Here is an 18,219-nt window from a genome sequence, read left to right as displayed (position 1 = left end):
GCAGGAGAAAGTTCCAGTGATTGTTATTCCTTTCAGTGACATCACCAAATATCAGTGGAGTGTTGCGCACAAGACACCATGATTGTATAGCATTCAAACCAAGGTGTTTGCTCTTATCATCCCTTTTTAACCCACTTGGTTTGTTTTTACAGTCTGTGTAACCATAATTAAAGCTCTGTATCCTATGTGACAATGTGTTCAAAGAGACATAGTCCTGTTTAACAAGGTACTCAAAAACCAGCTTAAGTTCATACTGTACCACACCCTCTAGCAGATCATGCATGATGTCAACAGAATAGTTATCAGTACAATGGAAATACTATAATGAATAGAGCACACATGACTTTTTGACACCATATATTGACCGCAGTTCAGGATTTTCATTTAGCACCTTACAATGTTCAGTATGAACCTCTTTGGAATGGAAAATGAACCCAGAATGATATTCAGTAAATATAGATTGAACTTCTTCCTTACTAATTAAACAAAACCTGCAGAAATTAGTTGCACTAAAAGATTCCACAAATCCCAGCAAGCCATTTAAAGCCAAATTATCTCCTGTTACTTGAATTACTGAGCCAAACAATGGTTGTTCAAAACAAGGAAGCCGTATGCCTTCGGTTTCTAAGATTTTCTGGTCATCAATAAGGGGCTTTAGTATCACATCAAAACCACGTCTTAAGATCTTCCGTGTAGAATAGAGCTGCAAGATGTATATTAATCAGTACCGAGTTACACATGGGTGGAAGAATTTTTAGAGTAATATAGACACAACCAAGTTTGTGGATCCCCTCTTGGAACCTAGAGGGTTAGCAGTTTCAAAATCTTTGTAATAGAGTAGAATCTGTAAAGCGTGCTTTTGCTGCAAGAACACTGCATGGTTTTGGAAATATGACCCATCATTACTGTCTTTGTAAACACCAATTCCATTCTGTTTGTCCTGTAAAAAGCTCTCTCTAACTTGACTGTTTTTGAATATGGCTGTCAGTGTACCCAGAATGGGTACAAACATGCACTTGTCCGTTACGGGAACCTGACTATAGATACCTGTAGTTCTATCTCTGCGCAAATCCATTCTCACCCCAAGAACACATTCTTTAGGTTAAACTATTTCCCATTTCTCATCATAATATGTATGCCTCTTTGACTCAGTGTCAAATGCTGAAAAAGGATTACCTAATTGATCAAAACAGTGTTTTATTCTTCTACAAGTGTCTGAACTTGTGCTTTCAGGAGTAACAGTTTTAAGAACTGCATCTCATGCTTGGCTTTTAACATAATTAACAACTACTTCCATTGAACAAACAATTGTTTGGACAGCACTTTCAGAAAGACCTGATGCTTGCAAATGAGCAACAATTGATCCACACATTGAAGATAGCTGACTTGTAACAACAGAACTTTATGAAGTATGTAAAGTGGCAACAGAATTTGGGCAATCATTTGAACATTCCACCTCATATTATCCCTGAGTGGAAAGATCCTGATTAGTATCAATCTCTTGATTCATAGTGTGACTATGTACCTTGCTTAGGTGTTTTTCGGAAGCCACCATAAATACAAAATGATAGCGGTCAACCTGGCTCTCCACATTTTAATTGTAACTTTTTGCTAGGATATAAACCATGTGGAAATTTTAAATGTTGACAAAGAACTAAACAAATTCTGAGGTGTGCTTTACATACAAAACGTGTGAACATCTTCAAGGTTGTTAATCTCGCTGCAGCAATCATGCTAGAAGTTCTTTAACATGCGGCCTCTCCTTTGCTCTTCCGACATCGATGTTATAGATAGTGGTTTTTAATAAATGTGTAGAAATTACAAAGAGCTTCATCATATCAGAGACTGAAGACATAGTGAGCTTTGGACAGTTCATCAAAAGCTGCCACTGATGTGTGCGCCTTACATGGGATCGGTTTTTGGTCGATAATAATGTAGAACTGTTGGATATCCTTCTTTCGCTCACTGATGCAGAGGAGGAATGGTTGTCTTGTGTCAGCACTTTCAATGAAGGTAGTCACACTGGCTCCTTCCTGTAGGTCAGCAAAGGGACATAAAATAAATCTGAAAATAAAACTGCATGTTTTTTACATCATCACTAGCACCGTCACATCTTGTTTGCAGGTGGAGTAAACAAAATGAGATGCAGGTCTCAGAATCCCAAAATAATCTACACCTCAAGAATTCCTAAAATTAAGATCTGATGTTTAAATATTAACTTTCGCATACCTTAGATATCTCACAAGATGGCTGGTTGCTTGAGCTGAACTGATCTTTGATGTTATTTTTCTGGCCTCTTGAGGTTGGAGGGAGCAGATGCAGCAGCAAAAGGATTGAGGACATATCTCTGTCCCATCCTAAAGATATCACAAAATAATTAAATGATCTTTAATAATTTTTTTAAAGACTGGAATATTTGTAAAATACAAAACAGTTTATACTGACCATTGTAGTACTCAGATTCAGGTTCAGTTCCTGACAGTAGCTCGCCGACATTCTCGAGTCTTGCAGTCTGCAGTGATTTTGGCTTGAAGAATGTTGACCACTTTGCCAGGAACTTCTGAAACACTTCATCATCAAACATCATGGAGAAATCCTGGTCGATCTATAAACAAGGTTTATACAGGTTTAAACATAACGGACATAAATGGATGAAAGGTCAAATACTAAAAATTAAGATCTGCTGTTTTATTTATGCATACACTGGGTATATAAAAGATTAGAATGTTGAATTTCTCAGTTTGGACCGGCCTGTTGTTTTTATGGTGATCATTGAACAACTCCTTTCTCTACCGTACCAGAGAACTCATTTAATAACTACAGAGAAGGTCATTTCCTTTTCAAAACTACTTCCAAAGCTAAAGATTTTCTTTCCAATCCAGGTACATCAAGGAAACGAGGGAACAAATCCAGGACTGAAGATGATGCATCCTCACTGACCATGTACTGTTGATACTGGAAAGTCGCTCTCATCTTCTCTTTGACCACAGATTCATCAGTGGAATATCATATTGTAGATATCACCTCCCTGCACTCCTCACCAAATAGCTGTTGACAGGTTAACAGAGATTCTCGTCTGGTTTTTGGACCATCCTGAAGAACAGTCTTGGAATGACACCGGGAGCCAGCACAGGTGTTACGTTGAACTGTCTTGATCCTCCATGCAAAGAAGCCAGTATTACCCTCAGGATCATAGTAGTGTTCCTGTCTAAGAAAAGACCCAAACAGAGGCATCTCGTGCGTGGCTTCAAGAATGAGTTACTCAACACAATATGTTCACACAATGACTATATAACATTACAAAAACAAGTGGAAAATACAAAGCTGAGCATCCAATAAACACTCATCTAAAACAAGATCATGTTAACTTTAAAACTTTAAAAGGGAAGGAAATTTAAAAACACACACTGGTTTGGGTTTTCAGACAGAATACAAGAACTTACATATGCATGTTTCGAGAAAGGATCTTGGAGGCATGGAAAATGTGTCAATTCCCAGTGCATAATTGGTCACTTGATGATGGAATCCTCCTTTCAGTTTACTTTGCAAGTGTGTATGTTTTGCAAAAAGTTAAAGAATATATGCCCCTTTTCCACCAAAACAGAATAGCATTCTTTAGCTGCACCACATGAATCTGTTCTGATGACAAACGGAGGGAAGTGACCTCCAATTCTTACCCATGTAGCTCTAACATGTCTGCTACCAGGACGGTCACCATCTGTTTATGTGTGGCATCTGTTAGTGTTTTGGTCTTTTCATACTCCTTGAAGATTTCCTCACCCTTTGGATTGGCCCTCAGAAAACAATCAACTTGCCAAAACATCTTACATTGTTATGACATTCTCATGGAAATTTATGAGGATTTTAATGCCTTTCCTTTATGCCGAGAATACATTTACAAAACACTTCTACAGATAAGTATCAATAATAAAATTGAGGATTTCAAATGCATTTATTCAAAGCTTACCTGTCCTGCTTCAGTCTGGTCCATTAACCCTGTTGGGTTCCTCCTCTTTCTTCTGGACTCAAGACAATTATGGAATCTGATGAATGGGATGAAGCTGGGGATATTGGAGTCAGTACAGAGGAGGATGCTTGATCTGAGACCAGCTGAACATCCAGATCTACAAAATCGCAGACAGAACAAAATCAATTTAAATGTACATGTATTTATCAGTAACAAAAGCATTTCAACAAATACTTGAATGGTTACATAAAAAAATATAAAGTACATTATCTTCATTAAGTACTTTCCATATACGAATACGATGTACTTAAAATAATGATCAATAGTATAGCAAATGATAATAGTTTGAGGTCCCTGAAAAAGATATTTTGGACAACACACTATATGCCTCTTAGTTTACACTGCTTGTGATACCTCATCAAACCCCTGCCTTTTCCCATGCCTTCACATCCTTAACCATTACTGGTAAAGGGACCTTGAAGGTGAAGACACCTGACTTGACAAGTTCATCAAAGACATCTCCATCCACCTCTGTTCGTGACACATCAGTGACTGAGAGCTGGCCCTCACTGAAACTGTCTGGCTGCAGACATTGCGATAATACAATATTAAATAGGCATGGAGACTATTTTTGTTTGCTGACAGAACCATTTTTGTAATTCATATGCTAACACTATAGCACATGCAAATTCTTTATTTAGAGAATCTGTAATATTGCATGTTCAACTACAGTGATAACAGCATTAAAATCAAAAATATTCCCATAAATAAACTACAAACCTTCTTGAAGGAAGTTCTCAAATTGAAAGACTTCATAAGTCTGTGGAACTTTAATATATTTCTGCACTCCTCCTATCTCCACTTTTGCCAGCATTTCCTGGAAAAGGATATAGAATAGCTATTTGTTAATCAAGCCAGGCCAACACAGTCCAAATAGGAGCCAAAGTTATAATGCCTCTCTAAAACAAGACATTGTTACACAAAAGTGCATTGCGCGATGTAAATTCATGTCAAAAGATGCAATAAACACGTCAGCAAATTTAGCACATTTTCTGTCTGTCAGGTAGATTATTGCTTGCTTATGAAAAGTGAGACAAAAACTGATAATATGAGGGCAATCGCATTCATTTGTCAGTTGGTTTGGCTGTAATTCCTGCACCTCTATAGTTTAACATTAGCTGTATTTACATGGACAACAATAATCCACTCTTAATCCATTAAGACCATACTCTAATTAAGAAACTACCATGTAAACAGCAATTTTTACTTACCTTAATCTAATTAAGGTCATAATCGAAGTAAGCAATAATCTAATTAAGACAGGTTTAGTACTCCTGTTTTAGTCGCATTATGGACATGTATTACAGACATGTGAACACCTTAATCACATCATAAACGTCGTGTGAGAGTTTTCACCACATTTTGCGACAGGACATGATCACACATGGCAGTTTTACATTTTATGGTGAACAAGAGAGTCCGGCTGCGTCCCAAATCGCATACTTGCCTACTATAGGCATGTAGTGGGGAAAAATACATGTTTCTCGGCTACTATATAGACAGTAACTACGCGATTTGGGACACACACACGGCTTCAAGCAGTTGTCTATTAGCACATATAGCATGACAAATAATTAACTACACTTAAAGCGTTCGTAAAAAAAATTTAATAAAAACACCTGTTAATCTAATTATGTTCTATAACATGTAAAACAGGAACATGACAGGAGTATTCTATAAGCGACTCATGTAAACACCTTAATCACATTATTATCTTACTATTAAGGTCAATAATTAGATTAATGGTAAATGGTGCACTTATAGAGCGCTTTTATCCAAAGCGCTTTACACTGTGTCTCATTCACCCATTCACACACATACTCACACACCAATGGTAGCAGGAGCTGCCATGCAAGGCGCTAGCTCACCTTCGGGAGCAACTTGGGGTACAGTGTCTTGCCCAAGGACACTTCGACATGTGGAGTCACCCGGGCCGGGAATCGAACCGCCAACCCTACAATTAGTGGACAGCCCGCTCTACCACCTGAGCCACAGCCACCCCATAAATGTAGTCATTGTTCATTTCGGAGGCGGGCAAACGTGCTCTTTGTGCACTACCACTAACTCTCTCGGGACTGCCGTAACGTTACCGCCAACGACCTTCCTGTTTCCCATTGAAAATGAACTGAATACTAGCGGTGTGGCTTCCTGTGTGAAAATGCCTTTAGTATGCATGAAAAACTTCTTTGTGAATGAGTCCTTCAAATTTACTTTCCTAACTTCCTAAATTTCCTAACTTTAACTACCCACACATGTTTTATAATCTGAATTTAAGTTTGATATGCCCAGTCCTCATATCAGGAACTTTGCTTCCATGCAGCAAACACGTGGGGGCAGATTCTAATCTAACTTTAGCTAATTAGCTAGCTAATTTTAGCTATTCTCTTATTCAAAAGACTGTTAACATAACTGATGTAACATCACATAATTGACATTGGCAAACTTTTCAAACTCAACGAAATTTCCGTTTAATTCACTTATAGACCAGTAATCAGAAAGCGTACGAAAGTAGAAGAAACAAATGCTAGCTTGCTAGACAATTAATTACGAGCTAATGATGTTAGCTAATGTTAACATTAGGTAACGTTAGTTTGTCGGCTCTAGAGTTACTGCTGCTCTTCTTGCAGTGATTATAAACATCATACCAAAGTCTAAATACGTATTTTCATCTATATATAACGATAGCACGCATTGGGTCATCTAATAAACTGTTACTTACCGACACAATGTGAAAAGTCTTCTTCCACCTGCTGTGCATTCCACTAGAGTTAAGGGAGGGGTCCGTTAACCTAACTCCCGCCAGAAGGATGGATGAATCAGCGACCAGTCTGATCTAAGTCAGTCACTCCTAATGGTGCATTCCCCCATAGCGGCAACACTATCAGAGTTGATTTCTAGAAAACAGTTATAACACTCCATTTTGACACCAACTCCTTCGTGGTACAGTGTGAAACCTAACCGATTAAACAACATAGAGTTAGATCAATTCCAAGTAGAGATAGATTGACACTCTGTTCATCAACACCAACAATTTTACTCTGCTCAATTTGCTATGCAGTGATGATTTGGGGTGCCATGTCATCTGCTGGTGTTGCTACACTGTGTTTTCTCAAGTTGAGTCAATGCAGCCATCTACCAGGAGATTTTAGAGCACTTCATGCTTCCATCTGCTGACAAGCTTTATGGAGACAATTATTTCCTTTTCCATCAGGACTTGGCACCTGCCCACAATGACAAAACTACTAGTAACTGGTTTGCTGACCATGGTATTGCTGTGCTTGATTGGCCAGCCAACTCGTCTGATCTGAACCCCATAGAGAACCTAGGACAGACACCAGACCCAACAATACAGATGAACTGAAGCCCGCTATCAAAGCAAACTGGGCTTCCATAACACTTCAGCAGTGCCCTAGGCTGATTGCCTCTATGCCACGCTGCATTGATGCAGTAATTGGAGCCCCGTCCAAGTATTGAGTGCATAAATTAATATACTTTTCAGAAGGTTACATACATTTCTGTATATATTATAAATTCTTTATTCTTTATAAATTCTTTATTCTAACATTTTGAGATACTGGATTTTTTATTTCCATGAGCTGTAAGCCATAGTCATCATGATTAAAACAAAAAAAAGACTTGAAATATTTCACTGTATGCATATTGAATCTAGAATGTAGGAAAGTTCCACTTTTTGAATTAAATTACAGAAAAAAAAGGAACTTTTCCATGATATAAATTTTTGTTTTAGATGTACCTGTAAATATATAGTACGTTCTAATACTTGCTATACATAACTTAAGGCAATTCTTAAAGGGGGTCCTGGACCCCTGAGCCAAATATCAACACATGGCTGATGCACTTGGGGCTTGTGTTGCCCAGCAGGAGTGACTTGGAGCATGGAGGTGGAGCAACATGTTGAGCAGATCATAGAGGCTGAGTGACATCCTCAGTGGAGAAGAGAGGTGGAGCAGTTACCTCAGCAGAGGAGAGAGCTGTTGTGGATAAAAAATGTCATAAAATAAACATAAGGGAGAAGAAGGAAAAACGGGCACCTTGACACGTAGAAGCGGGATTAGGCGGACATTGACAGATTGGAATTACGAGCAATTTAAGATCAGTAATAGTCAAAAAAGTCAAAAAGAAGTGTACGAGCTAAGGAGTGCTAAAAACACACACACACACACACACACTCGTACAGTCAAGGGCGGGCAAGTAGACACAACATACATACACACACACTCTCTCTTCCTCATACACACACATGAATAACTTTAATAATATCTTATAGTAATAGAGAAACTCTATAAAAAACAGAATAGTAGGATATGCAGGACAGTAGAACTGTAATGATATTAAGAAGTTGGAAGTACAGTAAACCGCTTTTCAAGTAGTATAAATATATATAAAATAAGAAATATAGTGCAAATATGAAAATAAATTATAAATGAGAAGTACGGGGAAAAAAGGAAAATATAACTTACTCATGATTCAGATGGTGAAGATTCTCGTCTCGCAAGGAAAGCCTTAATTTTTAGAGAACCATGAAGAAAGCCAGTTATAAGGGTGGCTGCCCCCCCATCGAGATAACGATAAGACCAAGGTCCCTCCCGGTTGTTTAGTCGTCTTGCTTACGTCATTTTTACTACCTAGGGAAATGGGAATCATGGTTTCTGAAGACCTGGGTAAGGGAGAACCCTGGTTTTTGAAGACCTAGGTAAAAGAGAACCCTGGTTTTTGAAAACCTAGGTAAATAGAGACACTGGGTTTTTGTTTCCTGGGTTGTTGGAAATGCCTGAGTTCTGATTTTATGTGTAAAGTAAAACCCCGGGTTTCAATTCTATGGGTAAGTGAAATAGGCCTTTTCTGGAAACCTATGGGTTATCTAGTGTGTAAATACAGTATAAATACTGGAGCTTAAGCTCAGGGTAGGGGGGATCACTTTTGAGAATTCTCATCGGTGTGGATCTCGTGTGGTGGAATGGAACAATAAAGCTGGACCCTTGCTTCTTCTCACTCACGGCTGGTGTGTTTTTTCTATCTCCAACTGGGCTCAGAGGTAGATGTGAGTATTGGCTTCTAAGTTGAGTTTTAAACGTTTTTGGGTAATAGGCTAAATTTGAGCCAACATTTGGCACCCCAGATGGGACTGGGCTAAGATCTATATGTCTGGAATCTCTCCCGTGGGACTTCGCTCTCTAAGCAACAGACAGGCCGTATAGGAAAAGGCATTGCAGACGCCTGTTATTTCAAAGCTCTGTTTTAGTGGTCTGTTGTTACGATTGAGAAGCCCCGGGGTGGGAAGAAAGACTAAGTGGGTCTCCAAAAGAACCTGGAGTGAGTGAGAAGAGGTAAGAGAAGTATAGATTATAGAATGTACTTTTTAATTGTAATAAAGAAATGGTATATGTGTTGTGTGAGTGAAAGTCCTGCAATACCGCTGGAGGAGGTAGAAAAAAGGTAGAAAAAAGAGAAATAGAGAAATACTCCAGGGCTGGGATAGAAAGCAGGTGAAAAATGAGGCCTCAGACCCCAGATACCGGCTACTAGACTTGACTAGCAGTCTAGTGGTGGCTGCATTGGTGGGGACCCCTAATACCGCTGGAAAAGGATTAGATAAAAGATAGATAGATTAGATTCCAGGGCTGGATAGAGAGGGGAATAAATCCTGGGCCCAGGTCCGGGTCGTGCAATACAGCATGCCCGGTGTATGAATGGAATATGTACTAACAAATGTGTGTGGTGTGCTTATAATGTATGTGCTTATAATATGAGTGCGGTGTGAGAGCGTGTGAGTTTTGGAGACAGGGAAAATGTATTTATTAGTGCTCTGAACATGAGCTCCATACCTAAAGTATTGGATAAGTTGGATAAGATTTAGAGAAAAGAAATTTTTTTCCTTTGGAGAAAGTTGGATTTAATTTGTATGACTGTAAGCTTCATGCATACGGAGCTGGTTTGGAGGTGCTTTATACTTTGAAAACTTCATGTAGTAAAATAAGTGTAATAATGTGGAATACAATGTGTGTATGTGAGCTTGCCTGCGTTGTTGATAGAAAAGGGGTATGTGTGTGTGTTCCTGTCCGTTCTTATCTGTGCGTCTGTGTGGAAGGACAAGGAAAAAAAAAAAAAAGGGAAAAAGGTAAGACAATTCGGTGTGTGTGTGTTCTTCAGAGTGAGCTGGGTAATGCGGAGCATTATGAGATATCTTGCGGACTTTGAATGTTTCGAATCCGGTACATACTTTCGGTGAGTCGGCGAGACTGTGTGTGTTATAATTAATTTGGTATCAATAACTGCTGTATAAGTGTGTTAAAAATTTTGGGGAGCATGCATGCCAATGGCACATATTTTAGACATCTGTTCGACTGCCCATTGTGTAAAGAAGAATTACTAGACCTGTAATATATAAAAACATATTCCCAGATTGTGTGATCCAGGGAAAAAGGAAGACTGAAGGCGGAAAAAAAGTGTGCATTTTCAGGCCCCAGAAGTCACTGTTAAGAAATGAATGAGTCCACGCTCCAAATGTGAAGGAGAAAGTCCATTTGGACCTTTCATTTATATTCCATTTATATTTATATTTCATTTCATTTATATTTGTAGCATTTTAGTAACTATTGTTATACAACTTGAAGTTAGTAAATTATATTTAAAAAAATTGTGTTCACAATTATGGTAAATAAGTACATAACACTTAAATTCCTTTTAAATAATGTGGAAAAACTAGTTGGAACAACATTATTTCTATGAGTAATTAAGTTAAAAACTTGTGGTTATTATACAGATTATTAAATGAGTTTTAATGGAAGACCTTTTGACTGTAGAGGAAAAGGTGATTTCTCCAACTCAATGCGCTTCATTGGTTGAAATTAATTTAAAGTTGTCATAACTCAAAAATGATGGGTGTTTTGCAAAACTGTCTGTGTGGTTCGCCTAAAAGAGTTTTATGTGTGTTTGTTGTTTGTTTAGTATTATGGTGTTACTGTGCGTGTTCCAAGTTAGGAGGGAGGGTCTCCGTCCGGCCCGGCTCCTCAGTCTCCTGGCATGACACCAGACTGGATTGAGACCGTGTTGCGCAGATTGTACACAGTTCCATGTTTAGATGGGGTGCACGGCTGGTCAGAATCATGCGCGCCGGAGCTCCAAATCATTCTTTTCATTTTAATTTGAATTCCATGTGTTTCCCTGTTTGGAAACTGAATGAAAGTGTTTTGAGTTCCATGGTGACGGTTATCTAAACCACCGAGCGCGCGAGAGAGGGAGAGAGCGCGTGCGAGAGATTTCTGTTTTTACCCCTTTTTTTCCAATCCTTTATCTTACGTTCTATATATATACGTGGATATATTCCTGTAAAAATTAAAATCAATCAGCATGTCTTGATGTTAACAGTCCGAAGAGAACTTTAATAATAGTTTATGTGGTGTGTATTGTGCCACTTAGTTTCTTCTGCAGAGGCATCTTTTCCTGACTAATGATAAAATTGACATGTGAACCTGTTCGTTTTGAGTGATATTAATAAAAAAAAAACCCTGAAAAGTAAAACCGACCCGAGGTAACAGTCTCAGGCTGATCACAATGTGGTCCGTATCAGGGAGGTCACATCCTCCCTGTTGAGATAATGTTGAGCCTAAACATTTGGTATTAAAGAGCAGTCTACCTTCATGAACTGACTCGCTAACGAGAACTGGAGTAACCATAATTAATTTGTATCGGTGATTCCTATACGGGTACGTGTCTATACAATATCTTAAGCAGTGTAAGTGCGAATTCTTCTGGCGAATTCTATTCTCTGAATAATTTCTGCATATTTTCTCTTTAAATGCTGTGTATATGTCCAATGATAAGTAATTAGTAAGATCAGATGGCAGTAGTAGTCTGCACATTTTTTAAATTCTGTATAATGTGTTGTACGCCTGTTACAGAAGTGATATCTGAATCAGTAACATTAGAATAATGTGATGATTTGATTACTTACTTTTGCCGACATGTTGTGCTGATATGAGTTTGGGAGGTAGTTTAATTACGGTCCCTTTACAATAGTGTAGTTTGAAGTGTTTTTTTCCTGAACCGTAGATTGGTGAATAGAATAGAGTAGTTACGCAAATATATATGTGTGGGTGTGTATATATATACATATGTGCTATACGGTGTGCTATGGATATGTCATACAAAGTATACGAGTTACAATATTTAAATAATACAAAGCAGTGGTCACAAACTCGAGAACCTGTGAAGTGAATTGAATTGATAGTACGTTATATAGCAGCTGAGAGCTGATAAAAACTGAGAGCTGTGAACTGGATGCAGGTGTGTGTGATCTGGGAATTGCAGTTCATGGCAGCCAGCCATGTTTGTGGACCGCAGTGAAGGATGGGAAATGTTGTTTGTGATATGAGTAGATTTAACACTACCTCAATATGGTCAAATACAGTTTAAATGAAATGGATAAAATTATAGGGCGAATCTTATGCTTCTTACAATTGTGCATTCAGCCAAGATGATAAATTTTATTAGACTAAGTTAAATACATATTCACATTCCTCGAAAGTGAGCAACCTTTAAATGTCATGTATGAAGGATCTGAGTGATATTTTGAGTACAGTATGTTGATACAGTTATAAATTAATAAGAAACAAAATGCATGTACATGCATGTATACCATTTAGACTACAGACTAGTGCTGTACACATAGAACCAAATTCACTAGGTTGTTTTGAATGTAAATTAGTGGGATAAAAGTGGCTAGAGGACTGTAAATGCATATCTAGATCTCAACCTCATTTACTCTATTTTAGTTCTATCTTATTGGGATTATCACTCGTTAGCACAGATGGAATATTAATATGTTCGTGTAGTGTGCACCACAAATTTTCAGACTAAAGGAATTTTGTTTTCCTTTCTCAATATCTTTCTGGTAAATGAAAAACAGGAAGGGATAAGAATGTATCCTTGTCAATTGGGTTTGTACTTTTAAAAATAAATGGACTAGAACTATTTTACAGGGATAACTATACATGAGAGTGGAAAACCCCTTTAAGAGAGGTGTTATTCGTTTGATTAGAGCAGTGGAGATTACGTTAGTAAATTTTTTAAATGATTCGATAGACCAACATTATTTAATCTCTGCTCTCTGCAGCAATATTTCCTGATTCACTGTGTTGAGAGCCTCTTCTAAATCAACAGACAGGGAAGTGCAGAGGGAACCGTGACATTGTTTTAAGACTTTCAAAACAACAGTTGTGCTGATATGTTTGTATGACCTTAGACTTCTTGCAGACTGATAACATGTGAACGGTTTACTGAAAAAGCTTTCTACAAGGGACATAGGCGAGGAGGCCGTGTTATTGGATTGTAATGATCTAATATAGTTGGATGTCCCCGATTTAATGTAATAAATAAATAAGAAAACTGATTTCCAAATTTCTGGTATAACCCCATTGTCTAATGAAAGATTAAAATGATAAATTGAAAGAGATGAAATAATAGTTTAGAAATACAGACTCCACACAATCAGGGCCTTGTGATGTGTTTATATCGAACTTGAGTGATCTGTAAACATCACAAGTCTTAACACGTTAAAAACCGAACTCCTCATATTGAATTGTTTTTAATAGCTTCCTGCGTTATTAAAATCAGGGTATAGTAAATCACGATAAATATTCACTGTTTTAAGGACCAGATCTGATGCATAAATTGGACATTTAATGATGGGTTTTGCAGTTGTGTGTTCCCAGTTGTCTGTCTCCAGTTTCCAAGTACTATAGCCCTGTAAACAATATCTTGAAAGGACATGCCCACTTAGTCTAGCATTATTACAGCAAGCTGTGATAACAAAAGCGATAAGTTTTGCGATACAACCAACCCACCCAGTAACCATTATTTATAGTATGATGTATATAGAATATATATATATATATATATATATATATATATATATATATATATATATATATATATATATATATATATATATATATATATATATATATATGTATATATATATATATATATATATATATATATAAGATGTTCCAATTGTAACCTTTAACTGTAATTCCATTCCACATGATATTATTATGGATCAGCGCTTTTTCCAAATGACTGCATGTGAGAGCTCAAGGCCATTATTCCTCTTAACAATTCCTAGATTAGTAGGACACCTGGCGCCGCGAGCTGGAAGCGTCTCCTTCGCGGGGCTGTGGGCTCCCCTGTGGTGTACTCCTCTGTGGTCATAGACTCCCTTGCACGCTCCCAAGGCCGTCAGGACATGATTGGGGTCATCCTCCGCCCCATAAAAGCACAATAAATGTTCCTGGACGTTATCAAGTATGGTCTGCAGTGGATCACTGATTGCTCACTAAAGGACAACATCCTGAGATCCGGGTGTTCTTTGGACAAGCCTGACATTGAATGAACTTATGCTTTGCACCTGAACTATGGCTAGCAAACAATAACAAAGACTGTGTCTTACATGTGACTGAAGGGGTTGGGTGCTGCTGGGGGGGGTCCCGGCTCAGGAGAATGGCGCGCTTACAGGGCTGAAATTTATGTATTGAAAACAATGGATTTGGTGGCACAAGGATTGCCAGGCTGGAGATGCTCTCTTAGTGCAGATCATTGGGAAAATTGCTCTCTCACACATCGATCTTATGTTTATCACACCAGGTCATTTCTATTTTGAAAGAACATGATATGGGGATATGGGGTTAATCGATGTGCCACCCGAACTAAAATTCTTAAACCTGTTAGTGTGCCTAACTCACCAACTGTAAGTGTTGTAGTGGTGTCATTAATTCTGTGGAGCCAGTCACTGAGAACACTCACGATTGCCCAGCCGAAATTTGTATTTCGTTGAGCTTAAAAGTTTTGGGTCTGAAATTTCACAAACATTATGAACACCCTGTTCTGCCCAATTGGCTGAATAGAAGTCTATCACTAAAGAATGCAACCTGGTTAAGGGTAGAATTGTTAAAAAAATAAATAAAAAATAATATAAATACTGACGTTCAGGCCCATGGATTGTGTCGTCTGTTTGGAGTTGTTTGAATGCAATGAGGTTCTAAGAAAAAATTGGAACGCCACTTATCGAACAAATAGTTTAATTGAATTCCGACTGCACTTCTTGCTGTATGTATTACAGCTACCCATGATCTTAGCCGGTACGCGAGAGGGAAGGTAGAGGAATGATCTCTGTACTTGCAGGCAACGGTGGAGGATCACCTGAAGTGTGCTCAAAATTATTTATTTTTTCCTTGACCAGGGATAGGTCTGGCATACCCTGATTTGTGTTGGATACAATTTGTGCTGATACTAAACGTATTTCGGTAGATGCTCTACCTCTTGCACTAATGACCTATCACATGCAGACTAACAGCAATATGTATCTAACACCGCATGAAATGCTTATGGGTCGACCCATGTCTGTGTCTGTTCCTTATGATGGACGGCCGCTGGAGTAATTGCAGATGAATCGAAAAACATATATAAGACCACTAACTATTATGTATGGAGCTATCTATTCACAGGAACACAGCTAAGTACAGTGTTATCAGTGTTATGTGTGAGGCGTCACCGCCTCAACGGGGGGAGGTGTTCGGAGGTGTTCGGAGGTGTTCACCCGGAGGTGGGAGTCCCGGAGCCGCGAGAGAAGGCCGACTACAGGGCAGCAGCGGACTAGAACATGCAACCCCTGGAGGATGCTCAATCCTCCAATGACGAGATGGTGGGGAACACGTGAAGGTCCGGTACGAAGCGTCAACGGGGGGTCTGCTCTGTGGCAGACAGGATGAGAAGATGTGAAGATCCATACCCTGGGTGTACGTGCTAGCCTAACCTCTCCCCAAAGGGTGGCTCTCTACAGTACGTAAAGTGCTTGAGCCGAAGACAACTGGAATACAGAGGGATACTGCCGATAGAGACTGTTATGCCGAGTGTTATAAAATGTGTATGTATGTATGACATGTAATGTGATGGGCAAAAAAGTGTGACGCAATCAGGCACAGAAAAGTATAATGGTGCTGCTGAGCACATGGTGCTGGCAGGGTGGGAATTTTTCCTCGTAAGAGGTTTTTTCGCCCACCCCTGACTGCGAAAGACTGGGGTTTGGTTTTTGAGGGGAAGCAAGAATCTGCAGGTCCCGACAAATACAAAACTGTGGGCTGACAGGCCTAGTTGAGAAAGATAGGGACGTGTAGATCAAGTAGTTAGTAACTGTAGTGTACTCATACGTATGGCAGTAGTAGTAGTAGTAATAAATGATTAGAGGAACTCAGTTAATCTTATAATCGATGTAGGCAAACAAACGTATAATCAAGGTAGTTAAATTCGAAATGAGATATATATATACATAGTTAAAAGGAGAAGTAAGTTAAGGGTTAAGAGTTATGGCTAGGTACATCTACACATGTCCGGCGCAAAGTGGATGTAGGGGGGTCCTAAGGCCCATTCTCCAGCTGCCAATCTACTATGAGACCCCAGGGCGCACAACAGTAGCACGTCTCCCACCAGGTCTACAAAACCTCCTCAGCTCCTGTTCGGATCAGTGTTGCGTAGAAGTGGTTAATGTAAGGGACCCATTGGATTACGGGGACGACGGGCGCAGGGATTATGGCCTTGTTAGAGTAATCCTCCGACAGCTAGCGGGGGACGGCCATGGGGTGCGGCAGAACCAGTTCCTCCACAGATACCCGCTTAATTAAGGTAGTGTATGAGGCTTCACAGCCTCAGAGGGGGAAATGTTGTGGATAAAAAATGTCATAAAATAAACATAAGGGAGAAGAAGGAAAAACGGGCACCTTGACACGTAGAAGCGGGATTAGGCGGACATTGACAGATTGGAATTACGAGCAATTTAAGATCAGTAATAGTCAAAAAAGTCAAAAAGAAGTGTACGAGCTAAGGAGTGCTAAAAACACACACACACACACACACACACTCGTACAGTCAAGGGCGGGCAAGTAGACACAACATACATACACACACACTCTCTCTTCCTCATACACACACATGAATAACTTTAATAATATCTTATAGTAATAGAGAAACTCTATAAAAAACAGAATAGTAGGATATGCAGGACAGTAGAACTGTAATGATATTAAGAAGTTGGAAGTACAGTAAACCGCTTTTCAAGTAGTATAAATATATATAAAATAAGAAATATAGTGCAAATATGAAAATAAATTATAAATGAGAAGTACGGGGAAAAAAGGAAAATATAACTTACTCATGATTCAGATGGTGAAGATTCTCGTCTCGCAAGGAAAGCCTTAATTTTTAGAGAACCATGAAGAAAGCCAGTTATAAGGGTGGCTGCCCCCCCCTCGAGATAACGATAAGACCAAGGTCCCTCCCGGTTGTTTAGTCGTCTTGCTTACGTCATTTTTACTACCTAGGGAAATGGGAATCATGGTTTCTGAAGACCTGGGTAAGGGAGAACCCTGGTTTTTGAAGACCTAGGTAAAAGAGAACCCTGGTTTTTGAAAACCTAGGTAAATAGAGACACTGGGTTTTTGTTTCCTGGGTTGTTGGAAATGCCTGAGTTCTGATTTTATGTGTAAAGTAAAACCCCGGGTTTCAATTCTATGGGTAAGTGAAATAGGCCTTTTCTGGAAACCTATGGGTTATCTAGTGTGTAAATACAGTATAAATACTGGAGCTTAAGCTCAGGGTAGGGGGGATCACTTTTGAGAATTCTCATCGGTGTGGATCTCGTGTGGTGGAATGGAACAATAAAGCTGGACCCTTGCTTCTTCTCACTCACGGCTGGTGTGTTTTTTCTATCTCCAACTGGGCTCAGAGGTAGATGTGAGTATTGGCTTCTAAGTTGAGTTTTAAACGTTTTTGGGTAATAGGCTAAATTTGAGCCAACAGAGCTGAAGAGACATCCCTAGCAGAATACGGGGGCAGAGCGATGTCCTCCATGAAGCCAGAGCGGGTAGCGACATTGTCTGCAAAGCCAGAGTGGAGAGCAATGACCTCCTTGAAGCAAGGGGTGTTTTGTTACATGCACTAAACGGCAGGATGCAAGTGTGTGACATTAGCGTGCTGATGCTTAAGAGTTAGCCAAAGGCAGGCAACAACAGGAAGTAAGTATAATCACTCAACCAAGGACCTAGTAGACATGTGAAAAACACAAGCTTAGAAATGCAGAATAACATACATGAGACTTCAGACTAAAACAAAGACACAAG

At 39.1% G+C, this 18,219-nt stretch overlaps 1 long non-coding RNA gene across 9 annotated transcripts in view; it reads right to left on the bottom strand.

Moving 5' to 3' along the window:
- LOC108264693 (uncharacterized) overlaps positions 1-17,880 on the bottom strand; it is an 18,766-nt gene extending 886 nt beyond the window's left edge. The window contains exons 1-10 of one of the 9 annotated variants that reach the window (XR_008393916.1): positions 17,253-17,880; positions 8,509-8,673; positions 6,747-6,921; positions 5,896-6,011; positions 4,748-4,844; positions 4,382-4,550; positions 3,042-4,124; positions 2,446-2,605; positions 2,230-2,357; positions 1-2,033 (exon numbers count right to left, since the gene is read on the bottom strand). The exon at positions 1-2,033 is cut by the window's left edge and continues 886 nt beyond it. This is a non-coding gene — a long non-coding RNA (uncharacterized LOC108264693). Of the gene's footprint in view, positions 2,034-2,229; positions 2,358-2,445; positions 2,606-3,041; positions 4,125-4,381; positions 4,551-4,747; positions 4,845-5,895; positions 6,012-6,746; positions 6,922-8,508; positions 10,286-17,252 lie in introns of those variants that run through there. The other 8 variants (XR_008393920.1, XR_008393922.1, XR_008393919.1 and 5 more) reach the window with 8 other exon arrangements.
- Positions 17,881-18,219: the final 339 nt, after the last annotated feature.

Source organism: Ictalurus punctatus, chromosome 4 (assembly GCF_001660625.3).
Source record: "Ictalurus punctatus breed USDA103 chromosome 4, Coco_2.0, whole genome shotgun sequence".
Classification (NCBI taxonomy): Eukaryota; Metazoa; Chordata; class Actinopteri; order Siluriformes; family Ictaluridae; genus Ictalurus; species Ictalurus punctatus.
The sequence above is the reverse complement of the archived record's forward strand: the minus strand, read 5'-3'. Positions and strand labels throughout refer to the sequence as shown.